Below are 6181 nucleotides of genomic sequence, written 5' to 3' on the forward strand. Positions count from 1 at the left end.
CGTTACACACTGGGTGTTTGTTTTTAAATTTCGATCGCTTTCTGCAGGAGCTTTCGAGCTGCCCTCCTTCAGCTTCACACCACACGCAGTTCTCTCTTCAGGTCCCGGCAACATACTCAAGTGAGGAGACATGGTTATTGATAGATTATAGTCTATGTGATTATTATTATCAGATTATTGGGATCAGGTTTGTGAGCCAGCCTCACCTGACACCACACCCTAAACGCACAACTCCACCCCTCCCCTGCAGATGGAGAGCACAGATTTAAACTACGTGAGTTGGAGGCAGAGTGGCTCAAAGAAGGTGGGCAAGAAGACGATGATTTGACTAGATTAATGATGACAGCTGAGGCTGACAGCGTGAGAAAGAGGTAGTGATGTAGAGAACAGAAAAATAGACTAACACCCAGGAAAGTAGTCAGATGATTGATTACAGATCTTCCTTACTGAACTTACAGAAATGCTTTATATTAGGTTAACTGGTGATTCCACATTGGCTGACAGGTATAGAAAGCATATTGAATAAAGCACTATATGAATATGTCGTTACGCTTGGTCAGACGTGTAGTCTAATGCATTGAGTCGTCAGTAAACCTACAAAAGTGATGCTTGTCCATTTAATAGTCATATGACCTTATTCTTAAAGACACAGCAGACTTCCATGTTTTATAGCATATTGTGTGCTACATAATGTTTCTTGTCCAACGTTCTGTGTAAATACCATGCACTTCACAGCACATCCAAACAAAACAACTGATTCGGGCTACACTTATCCAGGGTTACACTGAGACCTGTCACAGTCTGCGCTGGCAGACTGTGTGGAGTGGAGAATAGAGGAGAAAGTTAAACAAAGTTAATTTTAACTGAAATTGTGGCTGATAAAAGGTACAAAACAAACAGCTAGTCAAAAACAATATGACACTAAACAAAAACCTAAACTGGGAAACTAGAAAGTAAGTAAAATCTATTTATATAGCGCTTTTCACAGATAAAAATCACAAAGTTATTTACAACACAAGAAATGGAAATATAAAACAATGTAACAGTAACTAAAACAGCAATGTAAAACAATAAAAACATAAGAAATTAATCAAATGCTTTTCTAAATAAAAATGTCTTCAGCTATTTTTTTAAAAGAATCAATGGAGTCCGTGCAGCGTAGAGACAGTGGAAGAGAATTCCACAACCGTGATGCCGCTGCCTGAAAGGCCCGATCACCACGGGTTTTAAAACGAGTGTGCGGTACCACCAGCAGTCTCTGACCTTAAAGCTCGAGAAGATGAATGTGGTTTCAGCAGGTCAGATAAATATTTGGGAGCTTGACCATGTAGGGCCCTAAAGGTTAGAACTAAAATTTTAAAATGAAACCTAAAACTTACAGGCAACCAGTGAGGGGAGGCTAAAACTGGAGTAATATGAGATCTTCTCCTGGTGCCTGTTAAGAGACGTGCTTCAGCACTCCGCACTGAAGACGATTTAAGGCTGATTTGTGCAAACAAGTAAAAAGACCATTACAGTAGTCTAAACGGGAAGAAATAAAAGCATGTATAATCATCTCAAGTTCAGGCTTTGACACCATTAGTGAGTTTTGAAATATTCCTTAAATAATAAAAACAGTTTTGGACCAGCTGCTGAATGCTGCTCGAGCAACATCGAGCTGTTAAATATGACACCGAGGCTCGATTTTACATAAGGGTCTAAGAAGCTGAAAGTAAACATGAAAAACCTAAACATGGAACCTGGTGAGAATACATAAATACCTGGAAGTGTGAAACCTCGGAAACATGGCATGAACATAACAGACGTCCTGAGAAAGAGTGAATGAAAACTCACAGGCTGTATCCCAATTCAGGGTCTGCAGCCTTAAAGTACGCAGCCTCAACGATCCTCAAGGGCCGCGTACTTAAAGACCGCTAAGGCCGGAAGTGCGAGGCTTGTGAAATGGGACGGTCTAGCCTCCGTTGCGCTGCCCAGGTTGCCTAGCAACCATGATACTAACAGCTGGAAACGTTTCATACAGCTTTGTTTGACAGAAATGAAGGAGAAAATCTTTTGTTCATTTGTTTGTTTGTTTCTACATGAGCTTTGATCATTCTCTGTAAGATTAAGCTCAGCTATTGAACAGCGCATATTTTAAAGTAAAGGCTGTAAAACCAAGTTAGTACAAACGTCACTTATGTCACATTCAAACTTGAGGAGCACAAGAGTGGATCAGAGTGTTGGAGGAGATTTTGCAGATGACACATTGCCAGCAGGACGGTCCAGATGCACTGCAACTCTTTTGGAGACAGATGAGAAGATTTTCTGTTGTTGTGCAGATGAAAAAATGGTCATTAGAGCATTTCAAACTCCAGGACCGAACATTTGATCCAAACACACGATCCTCCCTCTGTAAGCTACTGGTATATCAACATTTTCTCTCCACTCAAACTCCCAGTAACAGTAACATTTTTGCACAGCAGCTGAGGTTTGACACACAATCTGTCTAGATTAACTGGATATGACTGAGTTTTGTTCATACATGTCAGCAACAGGAGAAGGTATCCAGCAATATCCACTAAAACATGTGATATATATGAGTTTGACTAACAGCATATTAACACACACACACACACACACACACACACACACACACGAGAGAGAGAGAGAGAGAGAGAGAGAGAGAGAGAAAGACAAAAGAGAGAGAGGGAGCCTTTCGTAAAAGCTGCATATTAAAATGGTTACATTTTGAGTCAGCCTTAGACATCCATAGCTATATCACTATGATATCTGTAAATATCACAATATTTATTAAGATTGCAAAATTGTTGCAGTGACATATAATTTGCTTCTGTTTGGAACAGGCTTTGTTCTAAACTGATTTTATATTTTTTCCCTCAGAACAGGAGAACAGCAGCTATTATAGTTTTGTTGTATTAATGTCAGTTGCAAGACATTATAAAAATAAATCTTATATTTACAAGATGGAACTTGAATCCCAACCTAAGCATTTCTCTGATGTCTCAGTCCATCAGAAAGCTTCACGCTTGAATCATCCAGGTTGTCCTGAAGATTTCTCAAACTTCAGGACTGGGAGTTGAGAACTACGGACAGAGCTTCACAGTGTCCTGCATTGGGTTTGGTATCTCACTGGTCCTGCAGGACCACAGCTAATCTTGCAGCAGCGGGTAGCTATAAGTAGCTAGTGGGTACTTGGAACCATTGTATTATGCTATGATGATCAGCAAGTTGTATGTATTTCTTTGAAATGTGTCTTAGGTACGGTGTACATTTTAGGACATCGTCAGGTCTCAAGAAAAAAGTTGTCAGGTATCAGACAAAAAATTGTCAGATCTCAGTTGTCAGGAAAAAAGTTGTCAGGTATCAGACAAAAAATTGTCAGGTCTCAGTTGTCAGGAAAAAAGTTGTCAGGTATCAGACAAAAAATTGTCAGGTCTCAGTTGTCAAGAAAAAAGTTGTCAGGTATCAGACAAAAAATTGTCAGGAAAAAAGTTGTCAGGTATCAGAACACAAGGTACCAGACAGAGAGAAAATCTTCCTGCAGGTGGCGCTGTTGTCATGTCCCACCCGAATTGATTTCCAAATACGTCATCAACGTGTGACAGTGGGAGAGCGCAAGGTCATTGACCTCACCGGAGTTTTACCGCGGTTCAGGCTCCTAACGACACAAGGTAAGTTTAACTTTTTCTCCCTTTTGTTCATATTTTTGCCACAGTTGTGTTATATTAAGTTGCGGTTATGTTGTGAAAGTTACATATCAGAGAAGGAAAAGCTAGTTTTGTACAAAACCAAATCAGTACTATTTTTGTCTGGCTAATTCATTCTAGCTAGCGACAGTGGTGAAACGTGATTTAAATTTAAACTGTTCAGTAATTGTTTTGTATACATTTCAGCAAATGGACAAGCTGAAAGCTTACAAGCAGCCTGCATCCTTTCTGTCGCTCTTTTTCTTTATTTCTCTTTTCTATATTGCTACTGTCGGGATATTTTTTGATCCCGATATGTTTTTTTTCTGTTGTTGTTTTTAGACTTTGCTGCAATATGTCATCTGACGATGATGAAAGGAGTATCCGACTCTGGCTGGTTCCTATGACTGTACCAAAAATACTTTTTTTTATTAAAAAAAAGAGCATTAAAAATAAATGACTAAAGTACAACTTATTTATTAACTACTGTTCACCTCTTTCATATCAAAGAAGTGTATGTTTTGCTACACATATTTTATTTGTGGGCACTGAATAGACGATGCTTTTAGTGTAATTGCCACATAAAAAGATTTAGTAATTTACTGGTTAATTACTTATGTTCAGTGTAAGAGGTGGGTGATCAATTAGACTGTTGTTGTTACACTTAACCTTTCAAGATACGATGATAATAACGTTGTTCAACAAAGGCTTAAAACAAAAGGAAATCAGCTGTGCACTGAATTCATATGGGCATAAAATAAGGTAAGTCTGCATTTCAACAGTTTCCGTGACAACTCTCTAAAATTACATTAAACATTTAATAAAGTGTTTGATTACCATTTTCAAGGTCTTTTTTCAGCTGCTCGTAAGCTTTCAGCTTGTCCATTTGCTGAAATGTATACAAAACAATTACTGAACAGTTTAAATTTAAATCACGTTTCACCACTGTCGCTAGCTAGAATGAATTAGCCAGACAAAAATAGTACTGATTTGGTTTCGTACAAAACTAGCTTTTCCTTCTCTGATATGTAACTTTCACAACATAACCGCAACTTAATATAACACAACTGTGGCAAAAATATGAACAAAAGGGAGAAAAAGTTAAACTTACCTTGTGTCGTTAGGAGCCTGAACCGCGGTAAAACTCCGGTGAGGTCAATGACCTTACGCTCTCCCACTGTCACACGTTGATGACGTATTTGGAAATCAATTCGGGTGGGACATGACAACAGCGCCACCTGCAGGAAGATTTTCTCTCTGTCTGGTACCTTGTGTTCTGATACCTGACAACTTTTTTCCTGACATTTTTTTTGTCTGATACCTGACAACTTTTTTCCTGACAACTGAGACCTGACAATTTTTTGTCTGATACCTGACAACTTTTTTCTTGAGAACTGAGACCTGACAATTTTTTTGTCTGATACCTGACAACTTTTTTCTTGAGAACTGATACCTGACAATTTTTTGTCTGATACCTGACAACTTTTTTCTTGAGACCTGACGATGTCCTAAAATGTACACCGTACTACGGGTTTTCTTTTAAAACTACTCTTCCTCATAATCATATAGTATTTGCACATGTACCAGAATAAATATCTTATTTTAATATTGCATTGTTAATCACAGGTTAGTCACCAGGGGCACCTCCAGAATCTTTTCATAGGGGGGGCCACTAAAAATACTGGGGTGGCACACCAAAAGCAGAATTTAGAGGGTTTTTATGCTATTTTCAGAAATCGGAAATCGTGATGGACACAATAAGAGTGACAAAAATTGTATGTGCACGAATAACTAAGTTAATTTTTCAACTCATTGTAGGGTGTCTTCCTCTCTCTTGTGCTCACGTTTATTAAAATTACCAACATAGGACAGTCTTACCACTTTTACTTTAGGCTGAACCATCAGGAAATGGATGTATTTCAGTCAGTGTCTTGGGCAGTTCTTCTCCCTTTCTCGTTGTCAGTTGTTGTTGGGATGATGGCTGCTGCAAGTTGTGCTGCTATCCAGAGATGAGCAGAGGGAAGGAGAGGTTTGTCAGCAGAACATCCACTGATGTAGACTGAAAGTCCAGAGGAAGTCCACACTCATCTAGACCATCAAAGGTGAACGCACCATGGAAGCCTTCAAAGTTGCACATTCCTGTTTCTTTGGCTTCAGTAAAAAGGGGATGAACAACTTTAAGCAAGCTAAAGCTTTTCTCTGTTATCAAATTTAGCTCTTTGAAAATGCATAGAAATGTGAACTGGAAGTCCTGATTGGCTCTGTCTTTGGTCCAGTCCAGGGTGAACAACTAGCTTGTTTTTCCATGTTATTGTTTCAGGTGTATTTAGTGTCCTGGATGCTGTTTCATTCAGTCTTACCGTGTCTTCATCTTTGTCCTGTCCAGCCCCGTGACTTCAGTTTACATAAGCACAGGTTTTGGAATAAAGAAGTAATAAATAGATGAATGAATTAGTGAATGAATTCTAGATAAAATTATTAAACAGAAACATCCA

The sequence above is a fragment of the Perissodus microlepis genome, chromosome 1 (genome assembly GCF_051167445.1).
Source record: "Perissodus microlepis isolate ML-2025 ecotype Zambia chromosome 1, ASM5116744v1, whole genome shotgun sequence".
Taxonomy (NCBI): domain Eukaryota; kingdom Metazoa; phylum Chordata; class Actinopteri; order Cichliformes; family Cichlidae; genus Perissodus; species Perissodus microlepis.